General features: G+C 42.5%; 1 protein-coding gene across 4 annotated transcripts in view; it reads right to left on the bottom strand.

Moving 5' to 3' along the window:
* The window catches only part of ELF1 (E74 like ETS transcription factor 1), a 64,276-nt gene that overhangs the window by 44,505 nt on the left and 659 nt on the right, over positions 1–19,112 (bottom strand). The window contains exon 1 of one of the 4 annotated variants that reach the window (XM_083448729.1): positions 3,484–3,666. The exons of 2 other annotated variants lie outside the window; for them this stretch is intronic. The gene's annotated coding sequence lies outside the window, so the exon portion shown is untranslated. Of the gene's footprint in view, positions 1–806; positions 964–3,483; positions 3,667–19,112 lie in introns of those variants that run through there. One more of the 4 variants, XM_083448727.1, reaches the window with a different exon arrangement.

Raw genomic sequence — 19,112 nt, 5'->3', positions numbered from 1 at the left:
TCCTTGGTCCTAACCTGAAACCTTTATGTTACAACACAAACTCACTTCTGCTATAAAATGTAATATATACGTTTTGCAGTATAGAACGGCAGAAATTCCCAGCAACAACAGTCTTTAGGATTATAACAACTACAAACTCTTATTTTTCATTTTTTGGGTAGCATAACAGAAAGCTGAGTGCTAAAATCACAGACAACAGAAGACTGGCTCAGTCTTCCTCAGTTCAGTCTCTTGGATGTGAACAATCAGAATTCAACTCTTTAACCCAGCTCAGTTTACTAATGTGTCGTCTGGAGGATTGCCACAGGCTTGCCTACACCATGCTTAGACACACATAACTATTTTACAAATAATAATCCACCTTAAAGGTAAAGGCTACACCTGAAATGTTTTTTTTCTGCGGCACACAGTGCTGGATTTCAGCAGTTTATATTATATTAGTTTCCTTTTTCAAAAGCATTAAATCCATTAACACTTTTATATATAGGTAAACCAGTAAAGCTGACAGGCCCCCTTTTCCTGCAATCAAACTTACTGTGCTACAACAGATCATCTTCCCAGCCTTAATCTTGCAAACCCATTTTTAATATTGTGGCAAACAAAACATTTAAATACAAAACAGTCAGTATTACACTATCTGTTCCCTATTTTTAATTAAATTAAGCGTGTGACTTTCAATTATTAACATAGCCAAAAGCACACAGCCATGTTTGTTTTTAAAAACTCAGCAGGTACACCTAATCCTCTACCAGAAATATTAAATTTAAGTTACAGACACTTCACCAAGTTAAGTCAGTCAAAATTACCTTGATCTAAGATGTTTGCAGAGTCCCAAAAGCTAGACAGTAAAAAGTAATCCAGCAGTTTTGTGCAGTTAAAATGGCTTCTGTAGATTGGGGAAGTGGTGTGTGTGCTTCAGCTTATGAGTCATACATGAAACTAAATGTTTCTCAGAGAGGCACGCCCAGGTTGCTGTGGGCCCAATTACTCCACCAGGTCAAACATGCAAATCTTCAGGTAAGAGGGGAAAGAGAGAACAACCTGAATCAGCCAGCCACACCTTAACTAGTTGGAGAGCAAAGGCCGAACAATTGCAGAAGCAAAGTGGCGCATACAGACGGCACGCTCGACAAGAGGACAAGGAAAGACCACAGCAATTCATGCAGCCCTATCAGATATTCCTCCCTGCGCTCTGTTTGCTAAGAACCGAAGAATTTCACTGTTCAGAGCAGTTAATGATCAATCACCAAACCCTTTACACTGTAAATCAGCTAAACACAACTTTGCAGTATTGTTAAAACCACTTAATTCGAATATAATTTACTTCAATTAAATTGCAACAGAAGCCATTGTTTTTGTCAGAGTAGTAATTATTCTGAACACTCCATAACCTTGCACTGGGGGAGCAGGGGCATCAGGGTTGTTTGCCATGTAAGATAACTCTTCAGCATAGCTTTTTTGGTTTGAGTCAAAAAATAAGAACATAAAAAGGGAACTTGGAGAAACAATTACATACAGAAAGACCAATCTTACGAGGTGTAGCCATTCAGTAAAGGCAGGGCAAAATGAAACTGGAATCAGGAAGGACAGTCCTAGCACTGGCCAAGAAGTTGCAAAGGAAGACGACACTAACAAGGAACAGCTGAGTTCAGAACATGCGCCATGGATGCTGGTATTGTTATTAAATTTGTATAACCCCTTCATTCAAAGATCTCTGGGCAGTTCACAGCATAAAAATCCAAAATAAAAACACAAAATACATAACACAAACAAGAACAATCCCATAACCCCCACCCCACCCAAAGACATGTAAAAGGTCACAGGATGTTAATTAGCCAAAGGCCTGGTTAAAGTGGAAAGCTTTTGCCTGGCACCTTAAGATGTATAATGAAGGCACCAGGCGAACTGCCCTGGGGAGAGCATTCCACTGATGGGAGCCACTGCAGAGAAGGCCCGTTTTCGTGTTGCCACTCTCCAGACCTGTCATGGAGGAGGCACCAAAAGAAGGGCTTCCGAAGATGATCTCAGGGTCTGGGTTGGTTCACATGGAGAGAGGCAGCCCTTGAGGTATTGCGTTCCTGAGCCATTAAAGGCTTCGTAGGTCAAAACCAGCACTTTGAATTGGGCCCGGAAACTTATTGGTAGCCAGTGCATTTGGGCCAGGATTTGTTCAAACCGTCTTGCCCTGGTGAGCAACTTAGCTGCCAAATTTTGCACCTGCTAACGTTTCTGAACTGTCTTTAGAGGCAGCCCCACATATAACATGCTATAGCAATCCAACTGGTACCACATATCAGGGAGCCCACCGCAGATTGCAGACAGCAATGCAGCACCTCCCCACAGTCAGAGGGGCTGCTTTCTTTTCTTCCTTGCCCCCCCCCCCCGCGCTTCTTCACTTTACAGACTGCGGACAGAAGGAGAGCAGAAGCAGAAACAACTGCCAGTATTAATAACCTGTGTTCAACAAAAGTGAATTATTACCTAACAAAAAATAAGTATGTGGTAAATACAGCAGCAAGTCTTGTGGCATCTTAAAGGTGAATACATTTATAACGGCATAAGCTTTCAGATATATAAAATGTAATCCTGAGTTTCAGGTACATATTGGTGAGGGCTAATTGATGCATATAGTGTGATAAAAATCCTGTACCAGTTATAATTGTTAAAAAAATAAAATAATAGAAAAATGTTGGGGATGTTACCTTTTCCATACTTTTTAAGTAAGAAAGGGGCAGATGATTCCTGCATTGCATGGGGTTGGGTCTCTTCCAACTCTACAGTGCTGTGATTCTAAGAGCTGAGGTGTCTCAGAGAAAGAGCTATGCAATGTTGCGAACTCCCCCACTACTGCCTGTGGCCCTAACTGACCTTTCCTATCAGATAACGTCATTACATGGGGAAAGCGTTACTTATTGTAAAGATTACCAAGTGTAGATTTGGAAGGGACCCCAAGGTAGGGTTGACATATGTCTGGATTTTCCCATACACAGTCAGAATACACTGGGACCTTGGTTCTCAAACTTAATCCGTTTGTGAAGTCCATTCCAAAACCAAGGCGTGCTTTCCCATAGAAAATAATGCAAAACAGATTAATCCATTCCAGGCTTTTAAAAACAACCCCTAAAACAGCAATTTAACATGAATTTTACTATCTAACGAGACCATTGATCCATAAAATGAAAGCAATAAACAATGTACTGTACTATAAAATAAACAAAACAGTACAGTGGTACCTCAGGTTAATTACTTAATTCGTTCTGGAGGTCCGTTCTTAACCTGAAGCCCACTTTAGCAAATGGAGCCTCCTGCTGCTGCCGTGCCGCCGGAGCACAATTTCTGTTCTCATCCTGAAGCAAAGTTCTTAACCCAAGGTACTATTTCTGGGTTAGCGGAGTCTGTAACCTGAAGCGTATGTAACCTGAAGCATATGCAATCCAAGGTACCACTGTATTGTAGATAATAAAAATAAAAACAAATTCTTACCTGCACGGATGATAGTCAGTTTGGATGGGGGCTTTTATCCATTTCCGCAGTCACACAATCCATCAATCAATAGCTGAACTGGGTTCCACACAGTCACAAAAACAAATTAACTGAAAAAGCCACAAAAACGCAAAATAAATAGCAAAAACAAAAGCGCCAATCTTAATCCATTCCAGATGTCTGTTTGACTTTCAAAATATCAGAAAACCAAGGTGCAGCTTCTGATTGGTGCAGGCGCCCTGGAATCAATAGCCAACAACCGCACTGGACGTTTGGCTGACCAAAAAATGTTTGAAAACCGGAACACTTCCGGGTTTTCGGCGTTTGAGAACCAAGGTACTGCAGTCGGCAGCAGTGTCCAGGCAGAAATCGGGAAACTGTCCGGGAAAATGCAGACGTGTGGCAGCCCATGGCAGCAGTGCCCTTTTTGCCAGTTTTCCATACAAATAGCTCAAAAACAGCAATCTACCCCAAGGGTCATCTAGTCCAACCCCCTGAAATGCAGGAATGATTTTATTGAAAGCCACCCTGACAAATTTAATCACGATTCTAATAATATATTAAAAAACCATGTGCCAGAATTATTTATTGTTGGTATTCCATCAACAGAGATAATTATGCAGTGATTAATGACAGCCAAGACATAAATCTTGGTTGTCACATCCTCTCTTTCGTCACGCTGGCCACGTGACCCGGAAGTGTCTCCGGACAGCGCTGGCCCCCGGCCTCTTAAGTGAGATGGGCGCACAACCCTAGAGTCGGACATGACTGGCCCGTTCGGGCAGGGGTACCTTTACCTTAAGGGATCAACCTCTAATGCTCTGAAGAAAGCTACTCTTCATGCTGAAGACGGGGGTGTTTCTGATAGTGAGTGACTAGGAGAGAGAAACCAACCACTACTGTGCCCAGACACCACAGAATAGCCCTGAAGGTTAGCCCTCGAGGCATTAGGTCAGCTAGATCTCCCTTCTTTAATTATCTTTGAGACTGTGATCAATTACAACTGAGGTGATCTGTCTACCAGTTAAACTATCACCTGGAATGTAAACTGACTGCTGGCGTAAGAAGAGGCATTAACAGACTGAAAATAAAACAAAAAAACAAATTTTTATTGTTTGTGACTAGGAAAGATTATTAACAAATAAGGAAGCTCTGATTGTTAAGAATTTTCATTTTATATTGCTTTTAATTCTTCATCCCTTATGTGGAGTGCTGGCTGCAAAAGTGAAACTAATTTTTTCAACCATCGGAAAGGAATGCACTTCTTTGTTAAAGAGACAGATGCAAGTTTTCAGACGCAAGGCAGAAACTGTTAGGTAGAGACTAACAGAAACCAGTATGGTAAAAATACTGTTGAACACCACTGGCTGTTGGTACCATGTGGCAATTATTGGATGACCAACTGAAAGAGCTCCATAAAATGGTGAATGAAAGATCAAACTAAATTCTAACTGGTCATCCTTCCATTACCATCCCATAGGAAAAATGAGTAGTGGCTCTAAGGGTCGGAGCTTCTCAACCACTCTCCATTTCCGCCTCCAAGTGGCCATTCCAAAAAGTAACCACAAAAAAGCTGATGAGGTTGCTATACCATCTGGATTACGTTTACTCCACTGAGTTCCTCAATATGTCTCAATAAATGCTTTCATAAAAACTAGGTTAATCTGGTTGCAATGTTATATGCTTACTGAGGAGTTAAGAAGTACTGAACACAATGAGAATTACTTTTGAGTAAACAAGCCTATCAAGTTACCAGTCTATCTACTGTGGTGCCCACCCACTCTTTCTGTTCTGGGGATACATGTCCGACTTGAAGATGTAGAGATACCCTTAGCATTATCAAACATATAATACCAGAGTTGATAGCAAAAGCAATACGTTCCTTCAGCAAAAAAAAAACACAAAAAAACAACAACAAATTTTAAGAAGGAAAAAGCTTTCTCCTAAAGGCCTCCTTCTTGGCTGGGACATATGACTAAGGGTGAATGTACAGTGCTTTACAAAGAAAGAGAAGTAGGCTTGCAGAGCAGCTACTACCCATGGATGCATAAGACTCTTCCACTCACCCCTCTCCCTCCATCTCCATGGAACCAGTTTTTCAGGTTTTCTAAGTTATACTCTGGAAAACCCAAAACAGGCTCTGAAGAGTGTGTCAACTCTGCTGAAATAGTGGCACTTATGTTCCGGTGGTACAGATGTATTGATTTCCAGCCTTAAAGGTCTGTACATAGTCAGACGTGTAAACAGCCTCTTGCCTAGCCATCTGTAGTAAGAACTGCATCCAGGGAATGAGAAGCTCAAGAGGAGTCTGAATGAGGCATAATTAGCCCCTATCCACCCCCCAGTGGAGCGGGGGAGACGGACCACACAGACAGAAATGCAGTCACCCATGCATACAGAACCTGGCAGGCAAAGATACATCCACATGTAATTAACATAAAGCAGGCCAGGCCACAGGCACAGCTAGGAGCAGACATAATTCTACCACATCCAATTCCCTATCAGTCACATCCACAATACAGTGGTACCTCGGGTTACATATGTTTCAGGTTACATATGCTTCAGGTTACAGACTTTGATAACCCAGAAATAGTGCTTCAGGTTAAGAACTTTGCTTCAGGATGAGAACAGAAATTGTGCTCCGGCGGTGCGGCAGCAGCAGGAGGCCCCATTAGATAAGTGGTGCTTCAGGTTAAGAACAGTTTCAGGTTAAGTACGGACCTCCAGAACGAATTAAGTATTTAACCCGAGGTACCACTGTACCATCTAGTGCAATCTGGCAGAACCATAGAGGATACAGAAACTGAATTTTCCAGGCTCCCCCACCTTTCCCAGGCACGTAGTGACATGGGAATGCTCAAGATGTGGAACATCTCAACAGTCAACTGCCTCACAGTATCAGCAGAATATATAACCTACATGTATCAAGCTCAACTCAGATGACAGTTCATGTGCCACAGGGCTATGCCTCACATGCCCTGCCTACATGGACTCTGATGTCACAAGGGATGGCTCAGGTGAAGGGCCACCATAGTAAAGGGGCATCCTGCCCTCACAGCTGGTGGGGAAAGCAGAACTTTGCTAACATTTTGGGAAGCAAGTCTGAGAACAGAGATGCTTTTGAGACAACAAGACCTGGCAGGTCAGTTGGGGAAAAGGGAGACATGTGTAGGTAACTGCTGAACAACCCAAGTGCCCCACCTCGTATAGATAATCAAAGCAGTGGAAACGCCCCTGAGCAAATAGCTGCCCTTCCAGTCTTTCCAACACACGTGGACTACCAGGCCCCATCTCAGGTTGCAGATGTCAAGGTTCAGCAGCTCACCCCACACATATGCAATTATTTCCAGAAGCCTCAACACAGAGACCTGTGCAGCAGGTCCCAATCACCATTCTTGCTGTATCTCATTTATCCGTTCGCCAGGTCAGATACACAATATGCATTTGTACCACCAGGGGCGAGCTGTACAAAGACAATGGGGATGCAACCCCTTCCTGGTACCACTGATGGCCTGCACAAATAGAACCTGAGTACAGTGGGCATGGCTTGCAGCACCTCATACAGAGTCAGGCTATTGGTCCCATTTCAGGCAGGAATATCTCCTACCTCCACCAGGAGATGCCAGGGGTTGAACCTGGGACCTTCTGCATGCAAAGCAGATGCTCTGCCACTGAGCTACGACTCATAGTCTTCCAGAATGCTTGTTTTCCTTTTCCCAAGCGAGTCTCTCCCAGCCACCAAAGAATAGGAATGCAGTGGAATTTGCACAGGGAAACCACCAGCATATCCACTCCCTGGGAAATATTCTCACTTTGGCTTCCACAGCAAGTCCTCTTGGCATGTGATCAACACAGTTATATATATGCGCAGGCAGGTGACTAAGGATGTGCATATTTATATAAATGGATGCAAATGCTGCATTCTGGATTAGTTGTACTTACGGGTCACCTTCAAAGGTAGCCCCACATAGAGCACATTGCAGTAGTCCAAGCGGGAGATAACTAGAGCATGCACCACTCTGGTGAGTCTGCAGGCAGATAGGGTCTCAGCCTGCGTACCAGATGGAGCTGGGAGACAGCTGCTCTGGACACAGAATTGCCTTGAGCCTCCATGGACAGCTGTGAGTCCAAAATGACTCCCAGGCTGCGCATGTGGTCCTTCAGGGGCACAGTTACCCCATTCAGGACCAGGGAGTCCTCCACATCTGCCCGCCCCGTCCCCCCAAAACAGTACTTCTGTCTTGTCAGGATTCAGCCTGAATCTGTTAGCCACCATCCATCCTCCAATTGCCTCCAGTCACTCACACAGGACCTTCACCGCCTTCACTGGTTCTGCTTTTTTTTGACAGAATTACAAGCCTGGTAGATGAAGGGAACGCAGTGGATGTAGTCTACCTTGATTTCAGCAAGGCATTTGACAAGGTGCCCCATGATATTCTTGTAAAGAAGCTGGTAAAATGCGGTCTTGACTATGCTACCACTCAGTGGATTTGTAACTGGCTGACTGACCGGACCCAAAGGGTGCTCATCAATGGTTCCTCTTCATCCTGGAGAAGAGTGACTAGTGGGGTGCCACAGGGTTCTGTCTTGGGCCCGGTCTTATTCAACATCTTTATCAACGACTTGGATGATGGACTCAAGGGCATCCTGATCAAATTTGCAGATGACACCAAACTGGGAGGGGTGGCTAACACCCCAGAAGACAGGATCACACTTCAAAACGACCTTGACAGATTAGAGAACTGGGCCAAAACAAACAAGATGAATTTTAACAGGGAGAAATGTAAAGTATTGCACTTGGGCAAAAAAAATGAGAGGCACAAATACAAGATGGGTGACACCTGGCTTGAGAGCAGTACATGTGAAAAGGATCTAGGAGTCTTGGTTGACCACAAACTTGACATGAGCCAACAGTGTGACGCGGCAGCTAAAAAAGCCAATGCAATTCTGGGCTGCATCAATAGGAGTATAGCATCTAGATCAAGGGAAGTTATAGTGCCACTGTATTCTGCTCTGGTCAGACCTCACCTGGAGTACTGTGTCCAGTTCTGGGCACCACAGTTCAAGAAGGACACTGACAAACTAGAACGTGTACAGAGGAGGGCAACCAAAATGGTCAAAGGCCTGGAAACAATGCCTTATGAGGATCGGCTAAGGGAGCTGGGCATGTTTAGCCTGGAGAAGAGGAGGTTAAGGGGTGATATGATAGCCATGTTCAAATATATAAAAGGATGTCACATAGAGGAGGGAGAAAGGTTGTTTTCTGCTGCTCCAGAGAAGCGGACACGGAGCAATGGATACAAACTACAAGAAAGAAGATTCCACCTAAACATTAGGAAGAACTTCCTGACAGTAAGAGCTGTTCGACAGTGGAATTTGCTGCCAAGGAGTGTGGTGGAGTCTCCTTCTTTGGAGGTCTTTAAGCAGAGGCTTGACAACCATATGTCAGGAGTGGTCTGATGGTGTTTCCTGCTTGGCAGGGGGTTGGACTCGATGACCCTTGTGGTCTCTTCCAACTCTATGATTCTATGATTCTATGCTTTAAAAGAGAGGTAGATCTGGGTGTCATCCGCATATTGATGAACACCCAGCCCAAACCCTCTGATGATCTCTCCTAGTGGCTTCATATAGATGTTAAAAAGCATGGGGAAGGACGTAACCCTGAGGCACCTCACAAGTGAGAGGCCAGGGGTCTGAACACTCATCCCCCAACACAACTTTCTGGACAAGGCCCAGGAAGATGGAGAGGAACCACTGTATAACACTGCCTCCAGCTCCCAGCCCCTCTAGACAGTCCAGAAGGATGTCATGGTCGATAGTATCAAAGGCCGCAGAGAGATCCAGCAGAACTAGGAAACAGCTTTCACCTTTGTCCCTAGGCCGCCAGAGATCATCCACCAGTGTGACCAAGGCTACCATATTTTTCGCTCTATAAGGCGCACTTTTTCCCTCCTAAAAAGTAAGGGGAAATGTGTGTGCATCTTATGGAGCGAATGCAGGCTGCGCAGCTATCCCAGAAGCCAGAACAGCAAGAGGGATCGCTGCGCAGCGAAAGCAGTGATCCCTCTTGCTGTTCTGACTTCTGGGATAGCCGCGTGCAGTTTCTTGAGGGCAACGGGAGGAACAGTCCCCCTGCCCTGAAGAGGCTTTGCGTTGCTTTCGCTGAAGCCAGAACAGCAAGACGGATCGCTGCTTTCGCTGCGCAGCAATCCCTCTTGCTGTTCTGACTTCACTTCACTGGAGAGGCACTGCACAGTGCCTCTCCAGGAAAGCAGGAGGAGAAATAGAAGGGGCTCCATTCCTCCTCCCACTTCACTGGAGAGGCGCTGCACAGAGATGGAGAGCTGCGCAGCACCCCTTCTGCAAAGCGGGAGTGGCAATAGCAATGGCGAAGAGGACCTTCTTCACCGCCTCTATTGCATCTGCATCGACATTGAGCTCTAACCCGTGTCCGGTCTGATTCGGTGAGTTTTCCACCACTGGCGCTCTAGCCATCTCAATGATTGTTTCATCGCTATCAGCTCCGGGGAAAACCACGGGGCTGTCCGGGCTCCATGCAACTGGAGAGGGCGCTTCGGAGCCAGACACTCGATAGCCCTTGTTAACTCTGAATAGTGGCTTGAAAAGTCTTCAGAACACAGCAAATCTGACAGCTTTTGATCAGTTCAAAATCAACCATTAAATACAAGGATACTTATACTCAAGGAATGCTATTTTTCATAGCTGAAGTATTTAGCATGAGCTAAAACATGCAAGCAGATGTACACATCAACTGAGTTGGTTTCACTTTTTTTCTTCTTTCAAAATTAAAATGTGCTTCTCTATTCCCCCCCCCCCCCCGCCCAACCAAATAGTGGAACAGGAACAATGCTTCAGTCAAAGGGTTCTGGCTAAAGGTTGGAAGGTTTGGGGGGAGTTGCATTATTTTTCCTGTAAATTATGGCGTTAAAATAGAAACATTGTAACACCAGCAGATGCTGAGTTACTTATAGGCTGGATCTAGACACATCAAAGAAGTGTTTCAGTTTAAAGCATTATGTACAGAGGCCATATGTTCCCAAATGTCAGGAGCTGTTCCTCTGTTTCCAAAGGTCTCACTGCCCGCTGTTCAAAACAAAATGCTAAGACTAGATTTATTCTGTAAGGCCAAGCTTAATAAGATTGGGGGGGGGGGGGGCGGGACAGACACTCTGCATAGCCTAAGAAATTATTCTGATCCAGAAACAGTAATGCTGTTTGCACATGCAGTTCTCCTACAGCAAGAGTCCAAAAACTGGTTTGGAGGATGTCTACAGCTAGCAACTGGATTCTGCCCAGATTTCCCCATCACATGCATTCTTCCTACTCGAGCATGCTGCTGTCCATTTATCTACTCAGATAACAAGCACAGAAGCAGCAAATCTTACAACTATTTATATTTGACTAAAAGAAATCTATCATACAGTGAAGGGTTTAGGAATAAAGCAATCAAATACTTCAACTGCTCAGTTAATAAGCAGTAAATGTTAGATGATAATGCACGTTAAGTGATGGTTTTGCCAAGCAGTAGATAAAAAGGAACTCAATGGACCATACTGTCAGGGAAGGGGAGCACTTCAATTCAAATTATTTGAAGCAAAGAGGAGAAAGAGGGAATATAAATTTTAAAAGGAATCATTAGATATTATGATTGTCACAGAGCCACAAAACAGGCTGCCACTAGTGATCATCTGGAATCCACACAATGGCAGAGCCACTTACTCTATCCTGCCCAGCAAGCGGAGATAAAAATAAATAATAATAATAATTTATTATTTATACCCCGCCCATCTGACTGGGTTTCCCCAGCCACTCTGGGCGGCTTCCAACAAAATATTAAAAATACAACAAAACATCAAACAAGAAGGATGTGCTGCAACAACAGTCCTGGGTATCCTTCCAGAGAGGGACATCATTGGGCACAAGGCACATGAAGAGTTTATATTTGACCGTCTTCCCACACAGCTGCCGTAACAGGATGGAAATCTGAGCAGGAGGTCCAAGGTTACTAGCTTCTAGTGCACCAATACTGCTTCTGATGGCTACAATTACTGTCTACTGAGGGCAGAAGCATGGGCCATGAGCAATATGGCAATAAGAAAGCAGAACATGTGCATATAGCTTGTCAAAAAGCAAGCATTAAGAGCTTCCCAAACGGGGCTGCCTTCAAGTGTCTACAAAAATTTATCTCTAGCACAGAAGTTATTTTCTGTGTGTTGTCTGTAGGGAGTTTAGAGCAAAGTAAACAAAAGCCCCAGATATGAAGTTGTAATGAATGACTGGAAAGATCTCTTGTACATAAGCAGACTCAGGGAGGAGCTATGGCACAACAGAAACAAATATCTACGTACAGTGGTACCTCCGGTTACAAACTTAATCTGTTCTAGAGGTCCGTTTGTAACCCGAAACCGCTCATAAAATGAGGTGCGCTTTCACTAATGGCACCTCCCACTGCTGCCGTGCTTCTGGCACATGACTTCCGCTCGCATCCTGGGGCAAAGTTTGCAACAAGGGGACCTACTTCCAGGTTAGCGGAGCTCGTAACCCGCAGCGTTTGTAAGGGGGATGGCACGTAACACGAGGTTCCACTGTACAGCAAACAGAACTGGGGGGCCTGAATGACCCCAACCCATCCAGATATATGGCTGGGCAGCCCTAAGAAATGAACAGCAGATGAAAACAAACCCTTTGCCCTGACAAATGCAATCAGAGTTAGTCTACTGTAGAGCAGAAAATAAACTTCAGAGAGCGATACCGTTGAACAGTCTTGCTTTACGGATCAGTGTTGAATATTTCTGTAGAACTGGGGAAGGATCAGGGGTGCTGCTTTTGCCATCTTTACTGTCCCACATGCATTTTTAAAGGGTTTTATCTTAAAGCTCAGATAGTGTCTCCAGTACATTGTTTATACAAAGTCTTCCAGTTTCTTTGTCCTATAGCACAGACAAAACCAGGTTTAAAAGAATATTTCCCTAGTCTTACGTAAGATAAAGAAGTTGGGGCAGATGAATCTACAAACAAAAGTTGAATATTGACTCAGGCTCAACTTTGGTCACAGTGGCAGACCACACCTGAAGATGTGCTTAGACATGTTTACACTACCTTATCATTTACATGCTCATGATATTCAGAGATGAGACAGGGTGAAGTTCAGAGCTCAAGTTGTCCGAAGCAGCTTTCAGACTTAGGGACAATTAATGTAACCGAAGCCTTGACAGATTTTTTTTTAAATGAAAAGCAGAGAATTGACAAGGTTGTGTAAGAACACAACAAGTGCCCCATGCCTCAACATATTATACCCAACTCCATGTGTTAACTGGTCTTAAACCTTGAGAGTGCAAACCAGCATATGTTGAGTGACAGTATTTTAATAATCTAAGGATTTTTTTTGAGGGCACTACTAATGTAGTTGTCTATCAAAGCTCCTGCCACAGTAACTTACTGATCCTTCAAGGGGATACAACAATTTATTTTTTAAAATTTAATATATATTCATGTAACATTCTCCATATACAGTTTTGATTACAGGTCATAATTTTATCTGCTAATATTGTTTTTAAAAATTCAAAATTCCAAGTTTTGAATAGTTTACCTCTCTATCTCTAGCAAAGCGAAATCTTTCTCTCTCAACTTAACTATAAAAAAAATGTAAAAAGAACATCCAAACTAACTTTTTATTGAATTTGATCCTCACAACAGAAGCATAGAATCATAGAATCATAGAGTTGGAATAGACCACAAGGGCCATCGAGTCCAACCCCCTGCCAAGCAGGAAACACCATCAGAGCACTCCTGACATATGGTTGTCAAGCCTCTGCTTAAAGACCTCCAAAGAAGGAGACTCCACCACACTCCTTGGCAGCAAATTCCACTGTCAAACAGCTCTTACTGTCAGGAAGTTCTTCCTAATGTTTAGGTGGAATCTTCTCTCTTGTAGTTTGGATCCATTGCTCCGTGTCCGCTTCTCTGGAGCAGTAGAAAACAACCTTTCTCCCTCCTCTATGTGACATCCTTTTATATATTTGAACATGGCTATCATATCACCCCTTAAACTCCTCTTCTCCAGGCTAAACATGCCCAGCTCCCTTGGCCGTTCCTCATAAGGCATCATTTCCAGGCCTTTGACCATTTTGGTTGCCCTCCTCTGGACACGTTCCAGTTTGTCAGTGTCCTTCTTGAACTGTGGTGCCCAGAACTGGACACAGTACTCCAGGTGAGGTCTGACCAGAGCAGAATACAGTGGCACTATTACTTCCCTTGATCTAGATGCTATACTCCTATTGATGCAGCCCAGAATTGCATTGGCTTTTTTAGCTGCCGCGTCACACTGTTGGCTCATGTCAAGTTTGTGGTCAACCAAGACTCCTAGATCCTTTTCACATGTACTGCTCTCAAGCCAGGTGTCACCCATCTTGTATTTGTGCCTCTCATTTTTTTTGCCCAAGTGCAATACTTTACATTTCTCCCTGTTAAAATTCATCTTGTTTGTTTTGGCCCAGTTCTCTAATCTGTCAAGATCATTTTGAAGTGTGATCCTGTCCTCTGGGGTGTTAGCCACCCCTCCCAGTTTGGTGTCATCTGCAAATTTGATCAGGATGCCCTTGAATCCATCATCCAAGTCGTTGACAAAGATGTTGAATAAGACCGGGCCCAAGACAGAACCCTGTGGCACCCCACTAGACACTCTTCTCCAGGGTGAAGAGGAACCATTGATGAGCACCCTTTGGGTTTGGTCAGTCAGCCAGTTACAAATCCACTGAGTGGTAGCATAGTCAAGACCACATTTTACCAGCTTCTTTACAAGAATATCATGGGGCACCTTGTCAAATGCCTTGCTGAAATCAAGGTAGACTACATCCACTGCGTTCCCTTCATCTACCAGGCTTGTAATTCCGTCAAGAAACGAGATCAGGTTAGTCTGACATGACTTATTTTTCAGAAATCCATGCTGACTATTGGTGATCACAGCATTCCTTTCTAGGTGCTCACAGACTGTTTGCTTAATGATCTGCTCCAGAATCTTCCCTGGTATTGATGTCAGACTGACTGGGCGGTAATTATTTGGGTCCTCTCTTTTCCCCTTTTTGAAAATAGGGACAACATTTGCCCTCCTCCAGTCTGTCGGGACTTCACCTGTTCTCCAGGAATTCTCAAAGATGACTGCCAGTGGTTCTGAGATCACATCTGCCAGTTCTTTTAATACTCTTGGATGCAGTTCATCTGGCCCTGGAGACTTGAATACATCTAAACTAGACAAGTATTCTTGTACTATCTCCTTAGTTATTCTGGGCTGTGTTTCCACTGCTGAATCATTTGCTCCAAATTCTTCAGGTCGGGCATTGTTTTCCTTATCGGAGAAGACTGAGGCAAAGAAGGCATTGAGGAGTTCAGCCCTTTCTGTGTCCCCTGTTTGCATTTCACCATCTTCTCCTCTGAGGAACCCCACTGTTTCTTTGTTCTTCCTTTTGCTACGAACATACCCATAAAAGCCTTTTTTGTTGCTTTTAACCTCTCTAGCAAGCCTGAGTTCATTCTGTGCCTTAGCTTTTCTGACTTTGTGTCTACACATGCTGGCTATTTGTTTGAATTCCTCTTTGGTGGTTTCCCCCCTTTTCCATTTTTTGTACACATCCTTTTAAAATCTTAAATCAGTTAGAAGTTCTTTAGATAGCCACCCTGGCTTCTTTAGGCACCTTCCATGTTTCCGTCTCATTGGTATTGCCTGAAGTTGTGCTTTTACTATCTCCCTCTTAACAAACTCCCAGCCATTATGAACTCCCTTTCCTTTTAGTATTACTGTCCATGGGATCTCACCCAGCACTTCCCTAATTTCTATCGGCTTTCTTAAAGTCAAGAAATTGAGTCCTAGTATGCTTGGCTGCTCCTTTCCGCTGTATAGTAAACTTCAGAAGAGCATGATCACTCGCGCCTAATGATCCTTCCACTTCTACCCCACTAACCAGGTCATCAACATTGGTTAGGACCAGATCTAAAATGGCTGTTCCTCTTGTTGCTTCTCCCACTTTCTGGACAATGAAGTTGTCTGCAAGACCAGTGAGGAATCTGTTTGACCTTATGCTCTTGGCTGAGTTTGACATCCAACAAATATCCGGGTAATTGAAGTCCCCCATTACTACTATCTCCCTTCCTTTTGCATGCTTGGCCATCTGTTCCAGGAAGGCATCATCTATGTCCTCCGTTTGGCTTGGGGATCTATAGTAAACTCCCACAATGAGGTCACTGTTATTCTTCTCTCCCTTAATTTTGACCCAAATGCTCTCACTTTGGCATTTGGGTCAAAATTAAGGGAGAGAAAATTAAGGGAGAGAAGTAATGAGAGCGGTCTGTGATTATTTACGTTGGATCTATCTTGATCTGGTTTTGGTATCATAGGTCTAAAAGCTTCCTTCCAGGTTTCAGGTGCTTTGTCCCCTCTTAATATTTTATTGCACACCTTAACCAACGGCTGAATAAGCCAATCTTTCAAAGTCTTGTAATATTTTGCAGACAAACCATCTGTTCCTGGGGCTTTACCAAGCTGCATCTGATTTATGGCCTTCTCAACCTCTTTTCTTGTGATCAATCCATTTAGTAGGATATTTTTATTTTCGGGAATTTTTTGAAGGAGGAAGAGGTCAAAGGTATAACAGTAGGATCCAAACAATATAAGTTAAAAGCCATTGCCGACGATTTGGTGTTAACTTTACAAGACCCAGACTCCAGTGCAGTGAAAGCACTGGAGCTGATTCAGGAGTTCGGGTAAGCAGCAGGATTTAACTTAAATAAGAACAAAACCAAAGTGTTGGGGAAAAACTTAGATAATGAGGAGAGAAAAGTCCTTCCGGAAAAGACTGGCCTTGTCTTTGTGAAAAAAGTGAAATATTTGGGTGTGAATTTATCAGTGAAAATTTTGAATTTATATAAGGATAATTATGTAAAATTATGGAATGAAATTAAGAGAGATCTTGAGGTATGGTCAAATTTAAAACTGTCAATGATGGGCCGAATATCAGTGGTTAAGATGCATGTATTGCCAAAGATTTTGTTCTTATTCCAAGCTATCCCAATTATTGATAATGTAAAATGTAAAATGTTTTAAAGAATGGCAGAAAGCATTGTCTAAATTTATCTGGCAAGGGAAAAAAACCCAGAATTAAATATAAAATATTAACAAACTCAAAAGAAAGAGGGGGATTTTCCTTGCCAGACCTGAAGATATACTTTGAAGCTGCAGCTTTCTGCTGGATTAAGGAATGGATTCAACTAGAAAATGTTGGTGTGCTAGATTTGGAGGGATTTGACAATGTATTTGGTTGGCATACTTATGGTATGACAAGATATCAGCCCATAAAGGTTTTAAAACTCATGTAATCAGAAAATCTTTATATAATGTTTGGATAAGATATAAAGATCTCTTAGAAAGGAAAACACCCAGGTTTTCACCAATGGAAACAAATGCCCAGAAAAAGTTAAATATGGAGAGTAAATGGTTGAAATATGCTGATCTATTGTGGGAAGACAATGAAGGACTTAAATTAAGACCATTTCATCAAGTTAAAAATAAATTAGATTGGCTACAATATTATCAGATCAACGAACTGTATAAGCTTGATAAGAAAAATGGTTTTGCAATGGAAAAATCCAAATTGGAAACAGAGTTGTTAGATACCAATGCTAAAAACCTATCCAAAATGTACAATTTATTGTTGGAATGGCATACAAAGGATGAACAAATTAAATCTGTGATGATAGATTGGGCAAGAGATGTTGGACACAATATAATGTTGGAAGATTGGGAAAGGCTGTGGAAGAAAGGGGTTAAGTTCACTGCATGCACTGTATTAAAAGAAAATATTATGAAAATGATGTACAGTGGTACCTCTGGTTACGTACTTAATTCATTCCGGAGGTCCATTCTTAACCTGAAACTGTTCTTAACCTGAAGCACCACTTTAGCTAATGGGGCCTCCCGCTGCTGTCGTGCAATTTCTGTTCTCATCCTGAAGCAAAGTTCTTAACCCAAGGTACTATTTCTGGGTTAGCGGAGTCTGTAACCTGAAGTGTATGTAACCTGAAACGTATGTAACCCGAGGTACCACTGTATAGATGGTACTTAACTCCTGTAAAATTAGCAAAGATTTACCACACAAATGATACTTTATGTTGGAAATGTAAAGAAAAAGAAGGTACCTTTTATCATATGTGGTGGATGTGTCCCAAGGACTTCTGGGAAAAGATTTACAATGAGTTGAAAAAAATGTTGAAAAATACATTTATTAAGAAACCATAAGCCTTTCTACTTGGACTAATAGGATTGGAATTGACCAAAAAGGATTTTAGATTGTATTTGTATGCCACCACAGCGGCAAGACTATTACTAGCCAAAAATTGGAAATCTAAAGAAATACCAACAATAGAAGAATGGAAGATGAAGATGTTGGACTTTTTGGAGCTGGCTGACCTGACTGGAAGAATCTACAATCAGAAAGGAGACTCAAGAAGATTGGGAGAAAATTAAAGAATATCTAGCTAAATATTGTAATATAAGATAATTGGAAATCACTTGGAAGTTGGCTGAGGATTATAATAATGGGTCGTAAAATACTAAGGACTAAAATCAATAAAAGAGAAGCTAGTAATTAAATTAAAATATATATCTTAAAAATATATATTGGCCTCAGCAAATAAAATGTATCACATGCCATGCCTTCTCTAATTTTAGGTGAAATTATAAAATAGTACAGCTTTATCAGTATTTGTGTCTTTCTGCTACTACCGTATTTGCTGTTTCTTCATATTATTGACGGTTCTGAAACTAAAGAGGAATCGCAATAACAGCTGAACCTATCAGAAACCACATAAAGCAATACTATAGCAACAAAGTTTAGTTAACTTCCATTCATGGAAAGGAGAACTTGCTAGAGTTCACAACACTGGCAAGTAAATAAGCAGGTAATTACTAATAAAGAGGTATGCAGGAGTAACAAATAATTTTAATTAATGGTACACATTTCTTTACAAACTGTCCATCATCCATTTTAGTACTTCACTAACTCATAAGTGAACTAATCATTATGAATTGTCAAAACATTAATACAAGCCACATTTGCTCATAATATCAAAAGTAACTGCAAATTGCATTAGAATATAAATATGTGAGATATAATACACCTTTATATCCACTGGGTGGCAGTCCTTCAATCACCAAATCAATATTTATACCCTAAGGACCAACCTTTTCATGTTAATAGCATTGCCCACAAATCCTCACTTCCTAGCTGAAGGTTACCTTATGGGGCTGCAGTTGTACCATGGTTTAGTATTGCAGTAACAAGTCTTTGTGGCCACTGGGTTCCTAGGATCGCCACCGTTTTCTCCCGTGTGGCCATGAAAAGAAGATACTAACTGCAGCTTAGTGTTCTGCCCAAACTCAGACAAGCTGCAGTTAGTCTTTACTGAGGTTTCCTAAAACTTAAAATTATGCAAAGCACTCAGAGGCCTCCCAGAACCACTCTTCCCAGCACCTTTCGCAAAGTACAGTCCAGGATTCAAGCGCCGCTACAGCCGTGCTTTAAAGTGGCGGGTGTGACCTGAAACTCTGGCTTGCTGTG

Source organism: Podarcis tiliguerta (assembly GCF_965153285.1).
Source record: "Podarcis tiliguerta genome assembly, chromosome: 7".
Classification (NCBI taxonomy): domain Eukaryota; kingdom Metazoa; phylum Chordata; class Lepidosauria; order Squamata; family Lacertidae; genus Podarcis; species Podarcis tiliguerta.
The sequence above is the reverse complement of the archived record's forward strand: the minus strand, read 5'-3'. Positions and strand labels throughout refer to the sequence as shown.